This window comes from Lissotriton vulgaris, chromosome 11 (assembly GCF_964263255.1).
Source record: "Lissotriton vulgaris chromosome 11, aLisVul1.2, whole genome shotgun sequence".
In the NCBI taxonomy this organism is placed as follows: domain Eukaryota; kingdom Metazoa; phylum Chordata; class Amphibia; order Caudata; family Salamandridae; genus Lissotriton; species Lissotriton vulgaris.
The window spans coordinates 264,492,128-264,519,406 of NC_141699.1; positions in this window are offsets into that span (position 1 = coordinate 264,492,128).

Genomic DNA, 27,279 nt, shown 5'->3' on the forward strand with positions numbered 1-27,279 from the left:
TGTGGCATGTTGCCAGGTTTAGCCTATCTCGTAACTGTGTCAGCCAGGGTCACTTGCTGTATGCAAGTATTGTTTCCAAAAACCAAGACAGACCGGGAGTCACTGTTATGGCATTCACTGAACATCTCTTCTATACGAATTGATACATTAAGAGCCTGTATCATCCCAGAGCCATTCTTTTACAGAAAACTGTGCCATTGACCTCAGCCAAAGAGACCTATGATCTGAAAGTTGCAAGGACATCTGCAGAGATACACACCCTATTAATTACAAACTGCCCTGTACATTTCTCAGAAGGTCGTATCTTAAACTTGTCTGCATACGAGTGGTATTGTACATATATTTAAGACAATTTTTTCAGGACTGTTAGCACCTTTTGAAGCAGTCCTAGGCATATTTCCAAACTTCGTGCACTCTGTGTTTGGCGGATTGCCTCATTTTGGGACTCGCTGCAGGGATACTATTTTTACTCCTACTGCTTCGATATGGCAAGCCAATCCACAGCAGACACCCAGATCACCGTGGAAAATACTCTACTGGCTATGAAGTGTCGTGAGCGCATAGTCCACATTTTGGGATTAACTTGTTTAAGAGAATTGAATACCATATGGTTTATGTCATTCAGACCAATCTGGCAAGATTGCATCTTACCAGTCCTATGATGCTTGCTATGCAGAGAAGAATGCGTGTTAGACATTTGTCTCACACTCCCATCACTCATGCCAATGGATGTTGATACTTTGCTTGGACCAGTGACGGCTCATGCACTGTGTTGTCCCCAGCGGCTACCAATTCTGATGACGGCATTCATTGAGATCTCACAGAGGCAAAATGCTGATGGTGAGGTACGAGAGGAAAGCGGCACACAGGTACCATCCAATTCGAACATTGCTAAGAGGTGTGGTGCCGCGACCAGGGTGACTGACACTGGAATCTGGGGATCACGATTCGATCCCCAGCTCTGGCGGCAGGTTAGCCCAGCACCATGTGACTCTGGGCAATAGCTTGCTTAATCTTCCCGAAAGCCCCCAGCGCCTAAAAACCCTTACGGGTGATTGTCGCGCTTTACAAATGTGGATTATTATTATTATTATTATAATGCGACCAATGCTGAAGGCGATGCTTCACATCTATGTGCGATTAATCTTCTTAACGAGGTAATCCAACTTTCACCTACAATGGTAGACAAATTCTTTACAGACTTAAATTTGATGTTTTCTCCAAACAATAACACTGACTTTTGATTTAGCACACAGTGTTCTGAGAGACTCGGAATTCAACCTTTATTTTTCAAAACAAAGTTTCGAACTTCGGAACTCTATTTTTTCTATGATCATACTTTTGTTTTTCCAAATTTGTATTTTTTCTTTTTTGGCACAAAGTAATCTGCTTAAAGTAGAACTGTTCATAGAGATCTAGAATTCTTTGAAAAAACTTCTAAGAAACAATATTTTACCTTGTCCACATTCAAACAGTTTTTCATATTCTGCCATGAAATGGTCTCACCTTTTTTCTTCTGTATTTAGGAGCCATTTCATAAATGTATTTTCGTGACTCATTCGGGTAGCATTTTCAAATGTCATCTATATGCTTCTAATGAAACATTGCTTTAAATGCGTACAGCACACATGCTTTTCCTGTACAACCAGTACCAATGCATGTTTATGTATTTTGGGTGAGTTTTAACACATCATGTTTAGATATGTTTTTATGTGTTTAGTACTTAGTAATGTCGTGCATAAGAAAGTGGAGTGGGTGTTGTGTGGCGTTTTAAGCTCCGAGTGAATTTTCCCGATTGATGCCCTTATATAGGTACAATTCACATTGCCCTATATATAGGAATAGAAATCAAGCCCTTCTTTAGGCATAGCCCATGCTACCCAAATACAGGCATGGCTACTTCCACCCGTATCAAACGTCACAAAGACTTCTTGGAAAACCAGCTTAAGCAGTCAGGGAGTTCCCCTTGCTTGAATATTGATTTGTCCTAGAACTCAGTTACTTTACAAAGAACAACTATTCCCAAGGGGTTCCTTCCTGATGTTCATATGCCCGACTTTACGTCAAACTATGGCATTCCTATACACCTTCATGGTATAAATATACCTTCACTTGCTATGGGAAACTACGGTGGTTTGGAGCAGTTTGAAGACCTACTTGCCCGACGCAGCTCGCTATAGCAAGTGCCAAAGGAAGCTGACTCTCCAGCTGACGCACTGATCAGTAAGCTGCCTTTCTCCTGCAGAGAATCCAGCTCCAGTGTTTTCGGCTCCCCTTGTGGGGTGTTGGGAAATCGAGTCTTTGAAAAGAGATACCAGACCTCCTTCATTCTAACAAGGTATGGAGCTGATTAGAACCTAGAGAAACCTTTGGTAGATTCTTGGCAAAAGAACTAAAACCTATGCTACACAATACTTACTTCTTCCCTTGTATTAGACTTAGGTTAGGTACATTGGGGTAGGCATATTTTAGAAGCACCAGTTGAGTTTTTTAGTCTATGTTATTTATGTATGGGTTTTTATATGGCTTAGAAACCATACAATGCTCTTACAGTTTTATTTCCTATTACTGTTTACGCTGTACGCATTATACTTTGCAGTCTGCATAACAATTGTAGCAGTTCACCTCTCTTGCATGAGAAAGAAGACTGTTCAATAAGCCTTTTATTGAAAACGCCCGTCTCACTATTTCTCTGCAACTCTGTTGAAACTAAGCATGCATGATTGACTGAGTGAAATACTTATCTATTGTTTCTGCGACTCTGAGAGATATATTCTTATTCTTGGGAAACAAAGTTGTCATGTTTAAGCGCTTGTCAGAAACTAGTCCCTTCTTGTGTATTCGAAAAAGTTTCTAGTGACCTCTGAATTAGCTGGCACACATACAATTAAGTTTAGTATATTCGATAAAGACCTAGTTGACCTCAGTCCTACTTCAAATCTATAGGATATATTATTCCAATGTGCAGAGCCTATTGGGAATATAGGAACTACACTACAATTTGGTCAGCCCAGTAGTAGTGTGCTTGGATATTTAGGAGTGCAATATCCCCGTCATACCAGCTCTAGACTAGTTTCGCCACTGCGATCCTAGCAGGTTTTCCATCCCATAGGACATTGTTAACCTCTGAGTCTATTGCTTTAAAATAGAATTTGGGGACAGAAAATGGAGTGACAATGAGGGCATAGAGAAACCTGGGGAGCGCCATCATTTTGAAAAGTGTGGCTCTACCCAGTAGGGTGAGTGGCAGCAATTTCCAATGCTTGGCGTTGCATCAGAACCTGTGCAGGGGTTCTTGTAGGTTTCTCAGTAGGAAGTCCTCTGGGTCCGATGTGACATGAATTCCTAAATATTTGAAGCTGTCTGTGACTATTTTAACTGTGTAGTCCTTTGGTAACGCAGGCGAGGGCCCATGCAGAATATATAGTACTGATTTTCCCCAGTTGATTGCATATCCTGAAACTGTCCCGTATACATTTCATATATTAAGAAGTCTGTGAAGGGAACATTTTAGGGATGGTATGCAGGGCTTAATTTGTGCCGGTGCTAGGCACAGCACTTAATTATCAGGGCTGTGGCTACACTCATTTATGCACGTCAATTGATTTATAATTAGTTGCACAGAGTGTATACTGTGCTGCTCAACCGTAAGAAGTGCTGCTGCTGCTGTGTTACGTTACGTACTGCTTGTGTTGTTGTTGATGAGAGACTGCCAGACTGGTGATATTGAAGAATGTATTGTTTCACTTCTACAAGTTAGTTTAAAGTTATTCACTGTTCTTCAAGAGTTAACTACTTCTTCTCAATCAGGCACTGGCAACCCAGCGGCCGCACCGGGATCAGTGGGCGGGACACTGAGTTGGGGAGGGTGCCTGGTCTTCTGTGGGGGTTGGGGCACGGTAGCAGGCAGCGTGCGTTGATTTTTTTCAGATTGCATGTAATGCGTGCTCATTCCCTGTTTTTGCTGCGCCCCAGCTTACACGCACAGCCGCACCTCACCACGGCGCTCGCTGAAAGTAAGTGTCAAGACATTACACCATTAGCAAACAACTAGGCCGGGCCACGAGACTTTCAGCTCTCCACTGTGCACTGCCTGAGGGCCCAGCCATCCTCAGTGCATGGGGGAGGGGCGCTGTGACTGCCCCCAGTAAAGCGCGAGTGTGTGTGTGCACACAAGCCAGGGGGGTATAAAGATTACCCAGAGCTGCTTTGGGAGTCTGATGATGATTTTAATTCACTAGCAGGGCCACCAGACTATCTCAGCTTCCCACTGCTGCACTGCCTGAGGGCCCAGCCATCCTCAGTGCATGGGGGAGGGGCACTGTGACTGCCCCAGTAAAGCGCTAATGTCTCCGCCATGAAACAAGTGTGTGTAGGCACACGCATGCCAGGGTACAAAGATTACTCAGATCTGCAAGTCTGATGGTGATTTTAATTCACCCGTCCAACCAGCAGTGTACCATAGTCTGCACCACCTACTTTGTGGCGACATGAGTGAGTCGAAAAGGCTGAAATCCATAATTTTTAAACAAATATTTCACGCACAGAACTGAGCCAGTTTGGAAATGTACTGCGGGCTCTATGTTAACGAGCGATAGGCGTTTTGTCTGAGAATGCCATATGTGTAGTTAAAATAAAACAATTCCATACCACAAGGCATATGTAACAGCACATCTGGCCCTGTAACATGATGCTATTTTCTGCACTGCGCCGACACAGAAAGAGTCTGGGCGCTTCTTTTTGGCAACTTCAGCTCACACACTGATTAAAAAAATCTTCCAGTTAATGCAAGTTTTGCTTACAGCAGAGCTCAAAAACACAAAAAAGCAATGACTGTCCTGTGTTTTCGAGCTTAGTTTTGAGCAAGACTTTCAGTAACTTGGAGATATTTTGAGTTAATTTATGTGCATAAGATGCCCTAAAGAATAGCACAGATCCCACTCTGCACTGGCACAGTACAGAAAAGGGTATCACGGAGCCAAATCAATATGGTTTCCTCTGTCTCATCACAGAGCCAAGGGCGTGATTTTATGCACCTGTGTTACATAAAATGAATTAATTCCGAGTTAGGCTTGATTTTCAGACAGTGCAGCTTGGAAACAGTGAGCAGGGGTTACCTCGTTCTGAGTTGTGCGGTCTAACTAATGTTCTAACTCCGAGAAATGTTAAGTGAAATTAATTCACTTTTGGCATTAAAGGTGCATAAAACAGTCCTCTTGTTCCAGCACTGAGAAAGCGAAGCCCATTATGATTATCATGAAGAAGTGATGCTTATCTGAACATGCACCAAAGTTGAATGATAGAGGCAGATTACTGTGTAATAGGACAAATCTAAACATACAGTTATAATTAAAGAGGGATATGAAGATCTGAAAATGAACTAATGATTAGAGATTGATGGGGCAAATCAGAACATGCATAACAGTGTTATTTCCTGACATGTATTGAGTATTATCGGCACAACTCTGTCCACACCTGCATAAGAGTTTTCTGAAATAATTTGGCAATTCTTTACACGTAATTGGAATACTTGACATGATGGTGCTCACCCCTGGTGTAACGCATGTACTGGTATTAGATCGGTAATTTTTGGCACTTTTATAGTATTAACACTGCTGGCCGGGGCCTAAGCCTGTAGGATTTGTGTAACCTGTGTGCAGTGGGTCCACTCGCTGCCAGCACTGGACTCCAGACAGGAGATCCGTCCTTCGCATGGCTCTCTAAGTTCTACCCACTGTCTGGCACCCGCAGGGGTTTTGCAAATCAGACCCTGACAGCCTGTGCATACTGTAGCTAATGGGGCCTTGATGGGCTTCATGTGGGCAAGGCACATAAAGGTGAGATGTCCTGGGTGTGTGGTGCTCAGTATGTATGGCCCGCGTTATTTCATCAGCGTCTAGGAGGTGCGCCTCTTCCTTTGTCAGCGTTGGTAATTGAATATCTCTAAGGAATGCCATTGACTCCGGGAAGTCAGTCATTGTTGCGGCGGTGTAGACGTGTTCAAAATGAGTCGCTAAGGCATCCACTATCCCTTGTGGGTTTGACGTTGTACTGCCGTCCTCTAATCGGAGCTCTGACACCCATCTGTCCGCCCGTGCACACTTGTCTAGCCAGGCCAGAAGCTTGCCTGCCTTGTCCCCGGTCATAGACCCTGTGTCTAACCGCTGTAAGGCTGGTTCTAGCGTCCTCCCATAAATATTCTTTGTATTTATGCTGTTTTGTACGCAATAAATGTGTATTGGTGTCCGATGGGTTTTGTGCGTGAAGTGTCTCTATGTGGTGCACTTCCTGTTCATGACCTCAGATCAGGGATATGGCTTGTCCCCGTATGACCAGATTGGATGCTTCCCAAAGGATCAGTGGCCTTGCCGAAATTGGACTTCCACAACTCGTCCATATCTCTGCTCAGCCAAATGCCCAGGTATGTGGTGGGACCAGTCGCCCAAATGAACTTATAGTCAGATAGAAACTGCTTGGTAGCATGTGTGAGGGGGAAGAGGATAAGGGTGGGCGTAAAATCCGTTTCGCGGGCGAATTTGCGGATTTTCCGCGATTTCGCGATCCGCGAATCTCGTGAAATCGCTGTAAAATCCGCAAATAAGCGGGGACGAATTTTCAGCCAAGCAAGGGTTACAGCAGCAGGTGCAAAAGTTGAACCTAATTTCTTTGTAACCTTCTACATAAGGGTTACAAACAAATTAACTTCAACTTGGACACCTGCTGCTAATTGCTTCTTGGCGCCTCGTTGCCTACTTGCAACTATTCTCTGACCCTGCTCTGACCCTTGAAGCAGGGTCAGAGAATAGTTACAAGTAGGCAACGAGGCACCTGTCCAAGGAATTAAACCTCATCAGGAAGCACTTACAGATATAAAAAACAGGAAGAAGGGAGAGGATGGCAAATAAACCCATTTTGAGTTGTCAGGAGGGGTTAAACTAAAAGAGACCTTTACAGCACCATTTTCATATGCATTTTGCTAAAAATAAAAAGCTGTATGTTCTGTAGGGGCAACTCAGGAATCTGGCCCTTCAGAGATCCGGCCTCTCTTTCTTTCTCTTGTTCTCTCTCTCCCTCTCTCTTTCCCTCTCTTTCTCTCTCTTCTATCTATCTATCTATCTATCTATCTATCTATCTATCTATCTATCTATCTATCTATCTATCTATCTATCTATCTATCTATCTATCTATCTATCTATCTCTCTCTCCCATAAACGACTGCATGGGTAACTTCGCTATGCAAGCGGCTCGCGAAGACGCAAAAAGCCCCGCAAACACGCAAAAAACCCCGCGAACACGCAAAAAACCCTGCGAACAGGCAAAAAAACAAGAATCCGCAAATTCGCACAAATTCGCGAATTTTGCAGATCGCGAATTCGCAATTCCGCTAATTCGCGGATCGCGAATTTGCAAAATTCGCCCATGCTTAGAAGAGGATGGATTTGCTCCAGTTAACCTGTACCCCGGAAAGGCAGCTGAATCGGATCACCTCCCGTGTGGAGTCAAGGCATTAAAGTTTTATTACGCTGCTTTTTGAACAGACATAAAAGCACATAAAAACCTGTAACATTTCATATTAAATTCACAAAGTATTAAAAATATTATACACATCTCAAATTTACAAAATGAAGAAAATAAACACATATTCATAGAAGGAAGATGCCTAGTAATTATAACTCAGCAGTTACAATACATTTCCTGTGTTGAAGCACCTTCTTTAAAAACATTGTTAATCTCCACGCTATATGCTCATTTTCCAATAGCTGAAGTAAAATAAAGGCTGGGTGACATTGCCTTAGCCCTAGGCATTTTAAAAATGGAATCCACCACACTTTCCTTAGCTCATGATAACGGATGTATGTCGTTACAACGCATACTTTTACTCCGCATACCATTACAACGCGGTATTTACAACGCATACCGCTACAACGCATAGCGCTTTGGGGTGCTGGATAGTGGTAAGTATAATTTACTATTCTAACTCCAGTCCCCGTGGACCCTAGGGAAGGTGTTGGATAGTAAATTAAACTTACCTCTTATCCTAGAGCGCCCCCCAGCGCAATGCGTTGTAACGGTATGCGTTGTAATGCCTGCGTTGTAGTGGTAGTGCGGAGTAAAAATTGCGTTGTAACAGGTGCATACCCATGATAACATTCATAAAACAGGACTAGATGAATAGTAGATTGTTCAGAACTTTTGTCACACAGACAAGGTGGTAACACATGGGAACAGTCATTCAATTTTGGTAGTGAAACGAATATGTGGGCATTGCACAATCTGAATCCAGTTAGGAGCAACCTATCAAAACCACCAGGCACGAAAGATAAATAAGGCTCCATCCCTGAAGTAGTACGTAATAGCTGATGTTGTCTCACACTTATTTTTTCAATTTTCCCTGCCATTCGAATATAACTCAGTAGTTGGAGGCCTTCTTTCTTTAAGATCTTTCTGGAAATCATAAGCATAGAGCTTGGATCTAGAAAATATTCTGGATGACCTAGATCGTTCCTAAAGTCACATACAAATTTAATCCAGGGAAACTTTAAAGCCCCTTCCAGCCTTAAACTATCTTGCATGATTTCCCTATTTAGCTTGGTTTGATCTTTGCACCAGATCCTATACCACAGCAGTATTGGCTCTAATTTAATAAGGTCAGCAATGTAAGGAAGGCCCAGCTCGTCATGACAAACGTAAGAGGAGGTGCTGGGTGGTAAGGATAGAATAAACCTCAAAAACAAATTTTCTACAATTTGTAGTGGGAGGGTATTTACGAAGCCCTACACCCATGCCCCATATATCGCCATGGTGTTACACTTGGCCTTATATATTTGCAAGAGCTCTGTGGCTGGTTTCCTACCTAGCTTTTTAGCAAAAGTTGCAAGAGCTGTGGTTGACCTAGTAAACGCCAATTTCTTGGCGAAAATAGTTTGAGCCCACGAGTCTTGCTGATTAAATAAAATGCCCAAGTAGGATTTATTTTTAATTGAGGCTAACTTCTTCTCATCTACAAACATTTCTTATTTATTTATTTAAAAGGTTTTATATAGCACTGGCTAGACCCGGAGGTATCAGAGCGCTTTACATGCATATAAGACAATAAATTACAGGTTACAGCTTTACAAAGGTTACACAGTTATTAGAGCATGGCAATTTTTGTTACAAGTAAGGTTGAGACAAACAAAAAGGAACATATAGGAAGGGGAAAAACCTGGCAAGGGGAGATATTCTGGGGAGTGGGTGGGTAAGAGCAGGGGAAGAAGACAGAGAGTGGAGGAGGGAAAGAGGAGGGGAGGGTTTGAGACACGGCATGGCAAGAGGAGGGGGAGGGTGACGGGAACACAAACCGGTAGACGAGTCGTGCGCCCTAAGTCCAGAAGCTGTAATCCCAGGGGGAATGGTATGATTTCCCCATCTCTATTGCGATAGTCTCCCTAAGTGCAGTGGACTCTCTCAGAGGGGTCTCTGAGACTCCAAGGCCTATTTACTGGATCCTTCCCCAAAAAGGGGAGAGGGAGTGCTTTGGCAAGGGGTGCCATACAATACCTCAATTGGGAGCGGCTCCCTTGGTGCTGTGGACTCTCTCAGCGGGTATTCTGAGACTCCAGCGTATATAACTTGGATCTTTCCCCAAAAAGGGGAGAAGGAGTGCTTAGTCAAAGGGCCCAAAAGTACAGGGGGCTAGGTGGTGAAAGCAGGCAAGGTGAGATATTCCGGGGAATGGGGGGGTAGGAGCAGGGGAAGTAGACAGAGAGTGGAGGAGGGAAAGAGGAGGGGAGGATTAGAGACACGGCAAGGCAAGAGGCGAGGGAGGGTGACAGGGACACAAACGGTAGGCGAGTCAAAGCTGCGCCCAAAGTCCAGTAAGCTGTGAACCCAGGAGGAGTGGTATAATTTCCCCATCTCTGCTGCGAGAGGCTCCCTAAGCGCAGTGGACTCTCTCTCCCTTGGCCACATCTCATGACAAAGATCTTGGAGATGTTTATGTTAAGACCCAGATCATTCATAAAACCACAAAAACTCTTCATGACCCTCTGAAGACTATTTTGTGTGTGTGCCACTAAAACGGTAATGTCCCCATATAAAAGTGCTGGTATGGGTGACCACCAGCTTGCGGAAAATCTTTACCCTTCAGAAGTAACGCTTCTCCTAGTCCATTAATGTAGAGATTAAAAAGAAAGGGGGCCAGCACGCAGCCTTGCCTGACCCGTCTCCTTATGGGAAAAGTCTTAGTGCACTCCCCCCAAGCCATACCGCACGTTTGCAGTAGCACCACGATACAAACGTCATAAAAAGGCAATAATATGGGGATCAACCCCCACTGTCTCAAGGACCTCCCACAGCCTATCGTGCCTTACCGAGACAAAGGCCGCAGTGAGGTCCACAAATGCCAGGTACAAACTGCCCTTTTTTTACTCTTTTATATTTGTCTACCAGAATGGCTAAATTTAGGCTTTGTTCTATTGTGCCTAATCCAGCACGGAAACCATACTGTAAGTCAGATAATACCTGAGTATCCTCTGACCAATCTTGTAGGTGTTCCAGGATTAACCGCCCAACCACTTTAACCAAGGAATCAAGGAGGGAAATTGGTCTATAGCACCCGGGGTCCTGTCAGTCCCCCTTTTTAAAAATAGGAATGATGATTGATTCCACCCAAGTCTTAGGCAATGTTGACTTAACGCTAGCGTTAATGACTTGGGTTAATATGGGCCCCCATAAAAGGACGTTAGATTTGTACAAGTCAACTGGAACACTATCGAGCCCAGGAGCCTTGCCATCCAGACTAAGGGGGTCATTAGGATCTCAGGCAGATCGCCACCGCCCACATGGCGGTGGTGATCTGCCCGAGATCCGTCGCCGCCCGCCACTCATTTCCCCCCACCATATCACTATGGCAGGGTGGACCACGGTGGAAGGAAAGACCGTCCGCCACTTTTCCGCCCGGTCGAAATGCATACGAAACGGATCCCGCCGGTACGGTGTGCACACCCCATGATTGCAGGGGTACGGTGCATCGGGGTACAGTGTGTATACCCCTGAATTTCAGGGGTACGGCGCATATGTTCCTGTGCGTACACCCCATGATCGTAGGTGTACAGACCATAGGGGTATGGTTCATATACCCCAAGTTCGTAGGTGTACGGTGCATACACCCCGTGCATACACCCCTTGATTTTAGGGGTACGGTGCGTATGTGATAGTGTTGCCCTCCGTATGAATTGCTCATACGCGACGTTTACTGTATTAATCGTGCACTCATTGCCCGGTCCGGATCGTACTTGGCGTTTCGTACGGAATTTTACGAATCGTACGGTTCACTGTGCGGGTCGATGTCGTACGGATTTACCCTTAATTTTCGTACGGTTTCCAATGATTCAGACGTATTTTCTCGCAACGGATCGTACTACGAGATTCGGACAGATTTGTACGGAAACGGCTATGAATACGAATCGTCGTACGGATTTCTTTCCCGAATCGGAATCGACCCATTAGTGTTAAGGCTCCAATCACCTCTTCCAAAGTGATTTGCAAATCATCCAAATCATTATTATTTAGGGAGACATCAGCCAATTGCAACCTGGGGTTTCCTTGTTCATTGTACACCTTAGAAAAATGTTTGGTCCAGGTTTCTTCCGAGATAGCTATCTCGATAGAGGGGTCCTCACTAGGTGATAAGAAAGGGACCTCAATGCCTTCCAGAATGCAGAGCTATCTTTCAGCTGGGCTGCACTGTGGAAGGAATCCCATGCTTTGTTTCTCAATATGCACTTCCTCTCTTTAATCGCCCGTCTATATGTCAATCTGGCCTGTCTAACTTTATTAGGGGATCTGGGCTGTTTATGCAATTCTTTTTTCAATTGTAGTAAGCCGGCTTGCATTTCTTATCAAACCACCCCGAATCTTTCATTTTCTTGCGGTGTTGAACCGTTGGCAGATTCTTGACCTACCTTGATATATCGAGGAAGGAGTGCACAATACCAACATCAGAAGCAGAATCGCTCAAGCAAATATCAAAAGCAGATTTACAGTTCTTAATCACCTGATTGGTCAAAGCGTCGGGGTCCACATTAGCCCACCTTAAGGTGTAACCATTAGTTTTATTCAAGGTAATGTTCCGCAATACCAGGTTAGTCGAGTTGATCTTTTTGAATCTATGCGTAGGCAAATCAATCAATAAACATAATGGAAAATGGGTAAACAGTCTAAATATCGATTTTTGTATATCGACAGGCAATAATATCGAGTCAATATTTTCAGAGGGACAGAATATCGACTTCAAGAATATCGACGACCAGAATATCAACCTGCAGGTAATAAATATCGTTTTTGTTAATATTGAAGTTAGTAATATCGATAGCAAAAATATCGATGTTACTAATATCAATATTAATATTAGTGTTATGTATTTTATTTGATATGTTTGTTTTTAAAATGTTTGTTAATTATTGTACTAATTTTAAAATATATGTATTACATTTTTAGAAGTTAGTAATCATTTATTGAAGTAAATGATGTGTTTTAGAACCGTAGCAGGTTGTGGGTTTATAGGGGAATAGGGTGGGAAGTAATTTAATTATAGTACATTAAATAAATATTTTTTAGGAATTATTAAATATTTTTATTTACATTTTGCGTTTTAGTTCTGTAGCGGGTTGTGGGTTTATAGGGGAATAGGGTGGGAAGTAATTTAATAGTAATTAAGTAAATGTGTCATTTTTATTTATTGGTATTGATAAAAAAATTATGTTTATTAATTATAAATTTGTAATTACTTTTTATTAATTGGTCATTAATTTTTTATTACTTGGTAATTAATTTTTATTAATTGATTAATTGGTATTTATATTAAGTCTAATATTTTTTATTGAAGTGTGTTGTGAGGTTATAGAGTAATAGGGTGGGAATTATTTTAACTGTAATTAAGTAAATATTTTTTTGTGTTACGTAATAATAATTAAATTATTGTTAATCAATTATTAATTGGTCATAAATGTTTAATAATTATTTTTTATTAATTGTTTATTAATTAGTAATTGGTAATTACATTTGATTTTTTTAAATGTATTTGTGTTAATCAATAAATTATTGGTAATTAATTATTAAATGCTAAATGTTTATTAATAATTATTGTTTTTTGTATGGATTTTTCTAATTTCTATTTTATTATTATTTATTAAGAAAGTTTTAATAATTATTATTTAATTATATTTATTTTCATTGTTAATTCATTATTAATTGGTAATTATTTCTTGGTATTGTTAATTAATTTGTTGTAAATGAATAGTTAAATTGTTTTTTTTTCAAACAAAATATAATTATTAGTAAGTTGTTTTTAACCCTATGCTATCAAACACTTTCCCTACTGTTGCACCCTCTGGAGTTGGAATAGTAATTTTTACCCCTACGCTTTCCAACTCTTTCCCTTCTGTTGCACCCTCTGGAGTTGGAATAGTAATTTTAACCCCTACGCTATCCAACACTTTCCCTACTGTTGCACCCTCTGGAGTTGGAATAGTAATTTTAAACCTGTATGCTATCCAACAATTTCTCTACTGTTGCACCCTCTGGAGTTGGAATAGTATTTTTAACCCCTACGCTATCCAACACTTTCCATACTGTTGCACCCTCTGAAGTCAGAATAGTAATTTTAACCCCTAAGCTATCCCTCACTTTCCCTACTGTGCACCCTCTGGAATTGGAATAGTAATTTCTACCCCTACGCTATACAATATAATTTTTTAGTTAATGTAGTGTTAATGTAGTGTCTAATTTATTTAAAATAATTTTTTAAACTTTGTTATATATAGTTTTGATATTTTTATTTATATTATTGTTGTATGTGTATGTATGTATTCATAATTTATAACATGTTTTTTAACAATTGATAAGTTATTAGAACAATTAATTGTAAATATTATTAAGTAAGTATATATATATATATATATTATAGTATATATATGTTTATTTATTTTTTATATTATATGTATTACTTATAATTTTAAATATATTTTTAAGTATGTTTATTTTAATTATATGTATTATTTATTTAATTTTATATTATTTTTAAACAATAAAAAAAGATATTTTTTACAATGATATATTTTTGGGGGATATTTTTGCACTTACCCTAATGTAGAAAGAACTTAAATATTTTTGACGTCGATATTCCACCTCCGATATTATTGCCGTCGATATTTTCGAGGTCGATATTCTGTTAGTGATTCTGGCAAATTATCGCTCAGACTATTATCCCCAACCCTAAAAGAACACACCCTATGTGCATACATGCATGAAGCTAAAATAAAGTCTATAATAGATGCTAACCCTCTCCCATTGAAAGTATGGGCCATAGGTACTGGAGTGGCCAACATACCGTTCACAAAACCAAGTTCACTAGCAAATGTGAACTCATTCAACAGATCTCCCACCCTTGTATGACAGAAATGGGTGTTATACTCTTCTTCGTTGGCCAAACCACACATTCTATTGTATCCTTTACACTCCCACTGCAAATAACATTCAACGCCCCACTTAGATTATTTACCACAGTTTCAAGTTCATCAAGGGGAGCATTTTTATATAAATTTATCATTACAAAACGATTGGTTGCATTTAGTGTTTGGTCGATTATATGATATAACAATCCAACATGTGGAAATCTATTTTATCTAATGTCAACTCATTTGAAATATATGTGCAGATGCCACCCTTTGGTCTCCCCCCTGCGCCCTTCATCACCTGGGTATTAAAGGTCTTTAAGCCATTAATATGACGTGGGTCTATTGCCCAAGTTTCCTGCACACATAAAATATCAATATTCGAAATGAGTTCACACCAGACTGGGTTCTGTAGCTTAGAACGTAACCCTGAGATATTCCCGTAAATAACTGAACATGTGGAGCTTGCAGAATTCAATAGAGGGCTAGATGATACCCGCATTGGTGTAATGGAATGGTCCATACTAAGTGACACATACGGACTAGTATTACACTCAAGATGTTCCAGCAAGGGAGTCGAACTCTCGATGCAACATCCCATCACCGCTGGTTCATTTGTACATGACAGGGATGGGACCCTCCTAACCAAGCCGGTTGAATATGTTTCATCAACCATAGCCAGATCTAATGGGCTCAAGGTATAGCTCTCTCCCATCCCTCCATCCCCACTGCAAGACTGGGTAGGGAATACCAGTCAGTCCACGGCTTCTAATGTGTAGAGAGGGCCGAAAAACTTATGTACTGGGACGTCATATCTGTACTGTATTGATCCCAAGGCGATCCCTTCCTCTTGATTATTCTGTGGGGTTGATAAAGGAAACCCAGTGGGACTACACTTATCCCTCTGCTTCTGATCGCTTGTTACCCACTCAATCTAATATGGTCTTAACCAAGCCTGGAGACCTGAACGATCACACTACACAGTCTCTAGGCAATGACTTCTTAGAACTTCCTACCCAGGGAATAAGGCGCACCATCTTAAACTCAGAAAACAACATGTTAGTTAATCCTGTCTTCGTGGTCAAAAAGTGCAATGATTTATTTTTCATGGTTGACCAGTGCTCATCCTCGCCATGTGTCAGTGAAAGGACATTGGTCAAGACCATAGTATATGGTGTTGCTTTCGGGGGGGATGCAACTGTCTAGGTTCCAAAACATTACCCCTGACCATGTTATGAGAACCTGAACTGTCAGAGATCAAGTCCCCCAAGTTTGCAATGTGTCTCTCCCTGCCTGATGATACCTGCCTTGGGATACGATCAGTATGATCTTGCACTATACTCTGTCTGCACTGGGAAGCTTCATATTGAGTCTGGGGAAGGACTGATATGATTTCACCCGACAAACCGGTCCACGTCGAGTTGTTAGCTGAGGTTGACGGATTGGACACTTGCAGATGGAGAGCATCTCGATTTGCAAGATTGCTATGTGGGATATTTGAGATGCCATCCCCTCTACTGCTTGAAGGACCAACCTTATTTCTATTTTAAGATAATTCTTATAGACGCTGGGGGGCTTTTAGTAATCCTTTCCAAGTTTGCTAACCTCTCCTCTATGGTAGATAGCATTGTTATTAGGGGCTTTAAAAGGACTAAAACAGTGTCCCGCATTTTATCCCAGAATCCTACGTAATCCAACCCCGTAAGGCCCCTGGTTTCTGCAATGTCGGCTTCGGCCGGAGTGGGTTCCTGAATTAACTCATTCTCCCCAGTCTCTGTCACGCACCCCAGAGTTTTATTTCTTGGATGTGATTGCTTATTGTTGCATTGCCCCTTTCTTTTTTTAGGTGGAGGGGCAAAGCCTTTCTCCTGACCTATCTTCAATTTTTGCCCCCGGGAAGTTACGTTTGATTTATTAGCTATCACACGTGACTCTCGAACTTCCAAAGAGAAGTTAGGAGCTATTGGGGCCATGGTTTAAGAATGGCCTGTCTCGGGTGGAGGGAAATTAACTGAGCTCTTCGAATTTGTAATGGGGGCACATAGGGTTTTCAGTCAACGCGGGTAGGGGCTCGAGCGACAGTCTACGCTCGGTTAGGGTGATCTCATTTATGAGGACAGATTCTGCCGTTAATAAAAAGGCGTCTAGCATCCCCAATATCCCCTGCCCTGTTAACGACTTTTGTATGCTCATATTGAAAACCCCTTACAGAACAAATCCAGAGGTAAATATACCGTTTTACAGCTTTGTCTCCTCATGCCTTAATCCCACAGTTCAAGGTATAAACATCAGCTCTACAACATCTATAATCTATTTTTTAAATGTCAGTGCTGTGGCCCACCCCGGTCTCCTTCGGTCTCTGACGGGATCAGGCGGCCCGCCTAGGCCCGGACTTCCCCAGCGTGCCCGCGTAGTGGTGGACTGTGCTCACTTTATAAGCATGCTGGCGCTGTTACTGTGACGTGCTCGGATTCCTGGCCCTTGAAGTCCTCTGTGGGCTGGATGCAAGGAGCAGGATGCAGGTTGGGAAAAATAAATTGCTGCGTGCTAAGTCCTCAGACACAGTACAGAGTGCTTTGAGTTTGGTCAGGGTTTCCCGCTATCCGCTGGCCTGACCCCGCTTTATGGGCGTGCTGGTGTTGTTGCCGTGATGCATGCGGCTCCTGCCGCTGCGCTTGGATTCCTGGCCCATTGAAGTCCTCTGTGGACTGGATGCAAGGAGCAGGATGCAGGTTGGGACAAATATAGTGTGGCCTGCTGAGTCCTCGGGCAGAGTGCAGAAAGCTTTGAGTTCAGTCAGCGTTCCTCTCTTGTCATGGGAGATAGGTTCTCCTGTGGTACCCGGATGTACATCGTGACATCGTCTGCGTACAACGAGGTCACCAGGGCGAGGGACGAGAAGCTGATGCCCCGCTTGGTGTGATGCTGGCATAGGTGCTCCTCCAGTGGTTCCATAGCGATGGCCAATAACAAAGAGGACAGGGGGCTACCCTGCCTGGTGCCCCCGTGATAGCTATGGGGTCGGTAGCCTGCTTGTTAATCCTGATGCATGCCGTCAGGAATGTGTAGAGAAGTTGAATCTTTTGTACAAAACCCAGACTAAAGCCTAGTCAGGGAAGAAGATAGAAAAGAAAGGGCCATTCCAGTGTATCAAAAGCCTTAGTGGAGTCCACAAGGGTGGTCACTTCAGTAAGGCAGGAATAATCTGGTGAATAACAGAGAATATGGTGCGCAAATTAAGCAAAGTGGCGCGACCAGGGATAAAACCAGATTGATCAGGACAGGCTATTAATGGCATGAGAAGGAGGAGGCAATTGGCTAGCAGTGTAGCGTAAATTTTCTTGTCAGTATTGATTAGTGATAAGGGCGTCAACGACGACGAAACACGCAAGGTCATGAACTCCATCCACTCAGGATCTCCATCTGACCCCTGCCCGCACCATGTTTTCAACAAAGCAGACGCAACCATCGCACCCCAACTACTGAAGGTCATCAACATCTCCTCCGACGCAGCAACATTCCCGGAAAGCTGGAAGCACGCCGAAATCAACGCCCTCCTCAAGAAACTCAAGGCGGACCCCAAGGACCTCAAGAACGTCCGGCCCATCTCCCTTTTCCCTTTTCCAGCGCAGGTCATCGAGAAAATCGCCAACACACAGCTGACCCGCCACCTCGAGGACAACAACATCTTAGACCCTTTCAAGTCCGGATTCAGAAGAAACCACAGCACAGAGACAGCCCTCATAGCCGTCACAGACGACATCAGGCGCCAACTTGACAATGGCGAAACTTCAGCCCTCATCCTCCTGGACCTATCAGCCGCCTTCGACACGGTCTGCCACAGCACACTAAGAATACGCCTCCAAAAAGCCAGAATCCAGAAGAAGGCCTTGGACTGGACCACATCCTTCCTCTCCAGCAGAACCCAGAGAGTCTGCCACCCACCCTTCCGATCCGAAGCCACTGACATCATCTGCGGTGTACCCCAGGGCTCATCCCTCAGCCTGACCCTGTTTAATGTCTACATGGCCCCCCTCGCACAAGTGGCTCGCCAGCATGACCTTAACATCATCTCCTACGCCGACGACACACAACTCATCCTCTCCCTCACCAAGGACCCGCACACTGCCAAAACCAACCTCCACGAGGGAATGAAGGCCGTCGCTGAGTGGATGAGGAGAAGCCACCTGAAGCGGAACTCAGACAAGATGGAAGTCCTCATCCTCGGCCCCACCCCCTCTGCCTGGGACGACTCCTGGTGGCCAACCTCACTGCGAACAGCACCGACACCCATGAACCACGCACACAACCTAGGATTCATCCTCGACTCCTCCCTTTCCATGTTGAAGCAGGTCAACGCCATCTCCTCCTCCTTGTACAACACCCTCTGCATGCTCCGCAGGATCTACAAGTGGATCCTGACCTAAACCAGAAGAACGGTGACCCAAGCCCTTGTTAGCAGCAGGCTAGACTACGGCAACACACTCTACGCAGGAATCCCGACCAAAAACCTACAACGGCTGCAACGCATTCAGAACGCCTCCACACGCCTGATCCTCAATATCCCTCGACACAGCCACATCACCTCCCACCTAAGAGACCTGCACTGGCTCCAAGTCAACAAGAGGATCACCTTCAAGCTCCTCACCCACACACACAAAGCACTCCACAACTCCAAACCAGCCTACCTGAACAACAGACTCAACTTCTACACCCCCGCCCCCAGCTCCGATCCACCAGCCTCTCCCTGGCTACCGCCCCGCACATCCTACGAACAACATCTGGCGGCAGATCGTTCTCATTCCTTGCCGCCAAGACCTGGAACACCCTCCCCACCCATCTGCGGCAGACCAAGGACCTGCTCACCTTCAGGAAGCTCCTCAAGACCTGGCTTTTTGAGCAGTAGCAGCACCCCCCCCCCCCCCCCCCCCCCCCACAGTGCCTTGAGACCCTCACGGGTAAGTAGCGCGCTCTACAAATCCACAAATCTACTGATTGAAGGGCTGATAAGAATCACAGCTCTCGGGGGATTTATCAGACTTAAGGTGGAGAGTAATCATGGCCTCATGAAGAGAAGGGGGAAATTTGCCCAAGGCAAGAGAGTTGTTGTACATCTCAGCCAGATGTGGAACGAGAAGAGACGCATACTCTTTGTAAAATGCGGAAGTGAGCCCAGGAGTCTTCCAATGACTTTGGTAATTTTTTCGGGTGTGAATGGCTCATCCAGGTATTCACGGTGTCTGGTGACATGCCATAAAAGCTCAATCGAATCAAAGTATTGATCCATGGTCTCCAGAGGCGTGGCCTCAACCGCAGTATATAGTTGGGCATAAAAAGCGCAAATCCTAGCGGCGATGTCGCCAGGGGAGGTAGTCCTTCCGGCAGCCTCATCGCTAAGTGCAGTGATATACTGCTATGTTATGTTAATTAATTTCTAAATAGGGCATAATCACCGACAGGTCTCTTAGTGCTTTAGAGGGAATGGCCAAAAGGCCATTGGTGGCAACATAGCAGCCTCACAGGGAGGGGGATTAAGTAGTGTCAAACACCTCCCTGAACAGGACCGTTTTGAGCTGTTTCCTGAAGGGGAGGAGTGCAGGTTCCTTGCGAAGGTAATCAGGCAGCTGGTTCCAGAGATGTGGGAGTAGGACAGATAACGCTCTGCCCCCTTTAGATACGGTATTGCACTGGGGGGGGGGCAAGCGGCAGGCCTCGGAAGATCGTACGGCCCGGAACATAGTTCTTGAGGCGCTCTTTAATGTAGGCTGGGGCTTGGCCATAAATTGCTTTATGGGCAATGCAGAGACCCTTACATTTTGCTCTCTGCTCTATGGGGAGCCAGTACAGCTTGCACAGCCAAGGGGTGGTGTGTGTACTTCTAGGGAGCCTAAAAATCTGCCTTGCTACATTGTTCAGTACCACCTGCAGCTTATTGATTAGTTTCTGGGGGAGGCCGATGTACAAGGCATTCCCGTAGTCTAGTCTGGAGACAATTGTGGCTGATACAATCATCTGTAGTGAGGCAGTTGAGAGAAGGGAGACCAGTTTCTGCAGCTCTCTCATGAGCCTGTAATGAATGTGGCTGCTCGCCATCAAGCCACACCTAATACCCCAACACTCCCTTAAGACAGAGTAAAACTCAGCACTCCCTTAAGGTGAGGTACCTTTCACCACTGCACCTTTTAAATAGTATACTTTGCACAGCACCCACAAAAGACAAGGCAATTACGCAGCACTTCCTTATGGCAGGGCAAGAAAACAAATCCAAATGTATGGAATATAACATGCATAGGTTTATTAATGTAACATTTATCACAGATTAATAAAATCTTCAAAACGGTAGGCCAAATATATCAATCAATGCAGATTCTCAAATGCCAATTACTTACAATAAACCATTGGAATAAAATGCAATATGTACAGGTAGCAGAGAGTAGAAAATATATATATACAAGAGAGAGAGAGTGGTTAGAAACACCTCACCGACTGGCTATGCTACATTCTTTCCATCGTCAGCTGGGGAAGCTCAGGAAGAAGCACCAGCTGGGACCCAAGTTCCAACACCGTCACAGCAGCACGTCTACTCTGTGGTGAACTTCCGCCTGGGCCCGCGAAAGCCTCCAGCTTAAATATCATTCAAAATGAGGCAAAGTTTCTAGCAAACCTCGCCCCCTTTCTCAATAGAAAAAAACAAGCTGGCGTGTACCAGTCTGCGTCAAGGCCAAAAACAGTGGCTGGCCAGGCCCTGTATTGTGTCTCAGAGGCAGAGTATGCACATTACACAGATAATATCCAGTTCTCTCTGGTCGGCGAGTAACGAAAAACAAGTGAAGAGCAGGAAGACCTTGAATATGAACCACAAGCACTGCTGTGTAGGCAGAAGCAAGACAAAATCAGACTACAAGAATGTCATGAGACCATGTTAAAGCCAATAGTTAGAACTCATAATTCTGTGCATGCAGAAGCAATGCAGAAGCAAGGCACAGTCAGAAAGCAAAATGGCATGAGACTATGCCAAAGCAAATAGTAAAAGTCAAAGAACAAAAATGATATGAAGCCATGTTAAAGCCAGTAGTAAGCACTTATAATACTGTTACAGCTCTCACTAAAGACAGCAAGATTATAAGACAGAAGATAAGCAGGCATATGCAGGACCATCCTACATTAAGGCTAGGGTAAAATAACACACCAAAGTCAGTTAAAACGTTTTTTTATTGTCAGCCATGATTCTGAGCTCATCAAGTACAGGCAACATCACCAGCTCAGTGCTGTGATGGGCTCTAAAGCCCCCCTGTCGAGCTTGGAGTAGCTTGGAGTAGCTGGTGTTCCACCAAGAAGGACAAAAGTGTCTTAACATCGTAAAGGAACTCTCCAACCCCAGCTCCAACCCCAGCTCCAACACCAACGACATCCCGCCATCGCAAGCCCTGTGCGACTCCCTCCCACCTTCCTCCACCGCAAGATCGCTGACATCCATGACAGCTTCAACGCCCTGACAGCCCCAACAGACATCGACACTCTATACACCCCGCACACCATCGACCAAGACCCCCTGCCAGCTTGGGCCAACGTGAACATAGATGATACCATCAAGACCATGAGCACAATCCCCTCCGGCTCCCCATCAGACCCACTTCCGCACCACATCTTCAACAAAGCCAGCAGCTCCATCGCACCCCACCTGCGCAACGTCATCAATCTCTCCTTTGAGACTGCGACCTTCCCAGAGAACTGGAAACATGCCGAGATCAACGCCCTACTCAAAAAACCCAAGGCGGACCCGAGAGACCTCAAGAACTTCCGGCCCATCTCGCTGCTTCCGTTCCCAGTCAAGGTCATCGTGAAGATCGTCAACAGACAGCTAACCCCATACCTCGAAGAAAACAGCATCCTGGACCCATCCCAGTTAGGTTTCCACAGCAACCACAGCACCGAGACTGCCCTCATCGCCGCCACTGACGACATCAGGACCCTGCTGGACAATGGTGAGACCGCGGCCCTCATCCTCCTGGACCTCTCCGCCGCCTACGACACCATCTGTCACCGCACACTACGCACACGCCTCCACAACGCAGGGATCAGAGACAAGGCCCTGGAATGGACCACCTCCTTCCTCTCAGCAGAACCCAGAGTGTCGGCCTCCCCCCATTCTGATCCAAAGCCTCCAAGATCATTTGCGGCGTACCCCAGGGATCATCCCTCAGCCCAACACTGTTCAACATATACATGGCCCGCTCGCAAGAGTCGCCTGACAGCACAACCTCAACATAATCTCCTACACCGACAACACTCAACTGATCCACTCCCTCACTAACGACCCCCTCACCGCCAAATCCAACCTCCACAAAGGAATGAAGGCTGTCGCCGACTGGATGAAGTTCAGCTGACTGAAGCTGAACACAGACAAGATGGAGGTCCTCATCCTCGGCTTCAACCCTTCAGCCTGGGATGACTCCTGGTGTCCTACGGCACTGGGAACAGCCCCAACACCCAACGACCACACACGCAACCTGGGAGTAATCCTCGACTCAACACTCCCCATGATCAACAAAGTCTCCTCCTCCTGCTTCAACACCTTCCAATCTATAGGTGGATACCGACAGATACAAGAAGAACAGTCACCCAGGGCCTCGTCAGTAGCAGACTCCACTATGGAAACGCACTCTACGTGGGAGCCCCGGCCAAGCTCATAAAATGACTGCAACATATTCAAAATTCAAAATGCCTCTGCACGCCTTATCCTCGACGAACCACGCCACAGCCACATCACCCCCCACCTGAGAAACCTGCACTGGCTCCCCATCAACAAGAGGATTTCCTTTAAGCTCCTCATCCACACACACAAGGCACTCCACAAGACCGGCCCAGCCTACCTCAATAGACGACTCTTCTTCTACATGCACCAACCGCAAGCTTCGTTCCGCCGACCTCGCCCTCGCCACCGTCCCTCGCATCCGAAGAACAATCACCGGTGGCAGATCCTTCTCCCACCTCGCCACCAAGACCTGGAACACCCTCCCACTGAGCCTACGACAGACCCAAGACCTGCTAATCTTTAGGAGGCTACTCAAGACCTGGCTGTTCGACCAGTAGCGCCCCCCTTTTTTCCCCCAGCGATTTGAGACCCTCATGGCTAAGTAGTGCGCTCTACAAATTCTTGATTGATTTATTAGGAACATGTTGTTTCACGACTTTCGCTAAGAAAGGCAGCTGAGAGATGGGCTTATAGTACTTGAGATTAGCAGCGTCTGCTCCTGGTTTCTTTAACAGGGGGGTGACTCCTTCAAGTTGGACGGTAAGTAGCCAGTCTCCAGGGATTTGTTCAGTAGTGCGAGGATCTGCCTTTCGATCCCAGGAAGGGCCATTCAAAAAATCCTCTGGGGCAAGGGTCTGCAGGACAGCCAGATTTGGTCTGATTCTTCAATGATGTCAGGGAGGCTGAGTCTAAATTAGGGAAGTCAGTGAGCTGCTTGCAGGGGAGGGGGGGGACCTGGTATTGGACCAGGGAGCCCTGAATGATAGGGGTGTTGTCAGTCTCATAAAGGATATCCCTGACCTTTTGGAGAAAAAAGGTCTGAAATGTGTTGCAGTCTACGGGTGTGGTTACAGGTTTCAGTTCAGACTTTTGGCTGAGTTCTTTCAATATTCTTAAGGTCTCTAAGAGGATGCGTGTGGCTGTCTGAATAGGTTAGTAAGGGTCTTGCCAGGGCAATCGCCCTCTCCATAGCGGCGAGCACAAGCCTCTCTGCCTAGTAATGTAACTTCTCTATCCACCTCCTCGCGGAACTTGTGAGTTTAGTTCTGATGGAGGCGAGGGTGGCCGGGTTGGGGTCCTGGGTTTGTTGGAGATCTAGAGCTTTGATGTCTTTCTTCAAGCGCTCAAGGGTTCATCTGATGGACTTTAACACCTTGTTTAGCAATGCATTCCCCCTGAATCACGGCCTTGAAGAACTCCAAGAGTGTCAAGGGCGACTCAACGGAGCCGGTGTTGCGCTCAAAATAGTCTATGATGGCACCCTGAAACTCGTTGTGGAAAGCAGAATCACAAAGCTAGTTGTGAGGCAGGTGCCATGTGAACATGTGGTGAAGGGTAAGCGGGAATCGCAAACACAGTCACACTGGGCGTGATCTAATAGGGTACGGGCCAGGAGGTCCACAGACAAAGGTGGCCCAGGAGGCAACGTTGTCGGTGATAAGCCATGAATCAATGCGGGACCAAGATCCTTGCGAGCTGGATATGTAAGATCCCTCATGCACGTCTGAGTGTGCGTGGCACCAGGCATCTAATAGGGAGTTATCTTCTAAGATTGAGTGTAGTATGGCTGTGGCCTGTGGGTGTTGGATATGATCCCCCGAGCGGTCCAGTACCAGCGAGGACGCAATATTGAAATCACCGCTCCATATCAAAGAGTGAGGTCCTAGAGAGGATATGATTTGCCAGACTTGGGTGAAAAAGCTTGGGTCCTTAATATTAGGGCCATAGAGCACAGCAAGTATCAATGGCTGGTTATAGAGGGTGCCTGCAAGGATCACGTAGCTACCCTTATTATCATGGAAGGAATGGGTGCCATGCCAGGGAAGGCCCCTCCTAAAGAGGATGTTGACGACGCACGCATAGTTGGAGTAGTATGCAGTGTAAGATTCCCCCCCAGTGACGGAACTGCAGCCTGGATGAGGTGGCGAGGAGGAGGTGCGTCTCTTGGAAGAAACAAACGTCCATATTATGTCTGATGAGATATGCGTAATTGAGGCGTGCCTTTCGATAGTCTTACCGGTCCCTTATGTTTAAGCATGGGTGGAAAATCCGTTCCGCTCGCGGATTTTGCGGATTTTCGGTAAATTCGCAATCGGCGAGATTCGCGAATTTCCCGCAAAATCCACGCACGGAACGGATTGGGTCAAAAGTTCAAGCTGACTTTTGTAACTCTTTTAGAATGGCGCCGGCAAGCTGCCAGAGCCATTCTAAAATAGTTACAATAGTCAGCTTCAAAAGGAAGCTCTAATAGATAAAGTAAAGCAGGTGCTGCTCAAATTCAGTTACACAATCATTAATCACCCCAAACTTGGGATGATTAATGATTGTGTAACTTAATTTGACCTTCAACTTCAGCACCTGCTTTACTTTATCTATTAGTGCCTCCTGTTGAAGTTATTTGCAGCTATTTTAAAATGGCGCTGGCAGTTTGCTGGCGCCATTCTAAGTGGGGCTGAGGACAGAAGGGCAAAAAAGTGGGACAGAGGGCAGAAGGGGACAAAAAATGAGTGGGGCAGAGGGCAGAAGGGCACAGAAACAAGTGGTACAGAGGGCAGATGGGCATAAAAAACGAAAGGGTGGCAGTGATTAATCAGCAAAAAAAAAAACCCTGCGAAAACGCAAAGCGCCTCACGAACACCCGCGAACACGCAAAGTGCCCGCGAACTCGCAAAAATAAAAAAATCCGCAAATTCGCGCGAATTCGCGAATTTTGCGGATTGCAAATTCGCAAATCCGCAAATTCACGGATTGCGAATTCACACAATTCGCCCATGCTTACTTATGTTCCATGTCAAGAAAGTGGTGTCAGTCATGTAGCAGCCAGGCAAAAATAGTGATGTAGCGTCTGTGGTTGGTGGTCAAGCAGAAAAAAACATTGTCCTGAGATGTAGAGCATTGTGGAATGTGTGCAGTCGCTAACATGCCGAGAACAATACAAATGTAACAACAAAACAAACCCCCTGCAATAGGGTGCCAGATGTGGAACCCTGATCTAAAAACCCAAGTCTTCTCCCCATCCACTTCGACCCTCCAAATAGGTTGAGCACCTGAACCACCCCCACCAAGGAAGCCCAAACTTGGAGAACTTAGCATTGGTGTGGTAATTATCCCTTCAAGGTGTGAGGGCTCAGCCATTTACCCCTTGTCATGTAGGCAGGGTGGCCGGGCATTGTAAGTCTCAGAGGGAGGCGACTTTAAGGCAATACATGTGCATACATCATTGCAACAAGCAAGGTGAATGGGGTATACGTAGAGTGTCCCATATTCCTATGAAATGTAGCTGAGCATACAAAATTCAACCATTGTTGGAAGCCTCAGAGGAAAGCAACAGCAGGAAAGTACATACAACCATATGCATATATCATTGCAACCAACAGGATGAATGGACTGTGTGCCAAGTGACACATATTACTGTGAGGTGAGGCGTACAAAGTTCAATCATTGTTATTTATGCGACTGTCTTCGGAAATAGTGCAGCAGTTCCGTGGGGAGGGGGACTTTTGTAACTGCCTAGCAAAGGTGAGGGCGGCCTTTGGATCAGTGAAAAATCTCAGCATCTCCCCAAAATCAATGCAGAGTTTTGAAGGGTACAACATGGCATAAGTGATGTGGAGCTGCTGTAAAATACGCTTGGCTGGAAGAAAGTCTCTGTGGGCTGTGTGGACGGACAGGGTGAAGTCAGGATAGAAGGATAGGTCATTTCCCTGATGGTTGATCTCCTCCAGCTCCCGGACCCTGCGAAGAATGGAGTCGCGATAGTTCAGCAAGCAGGCGATGATAGGCCTTGCAGGGGGCCCAGGGGGGGTCGTAGACCAAGAGACCTGTGCACCCGCTCAATGATAAAATGTTTGGACAAGACTGGACCAAAGAGGTCGTGAAGCAGAAATTCAAGGTAATCTTCCATTCTTCCGGTAGCGGTGGACTCTGGCAGGCCAACTACCCGAATATTATTCCTTTGGGAATCTAAGTCCTCGTTCTTAGCACATATAACTTCGAGGATCTTGTCCATTTTGAGGAGCTTCGGCACACCCTCAGCTCTGGCGTCCTCAGCGTCTTAGATCCTTGGTTTGAGCTGGACAATACGGGAAT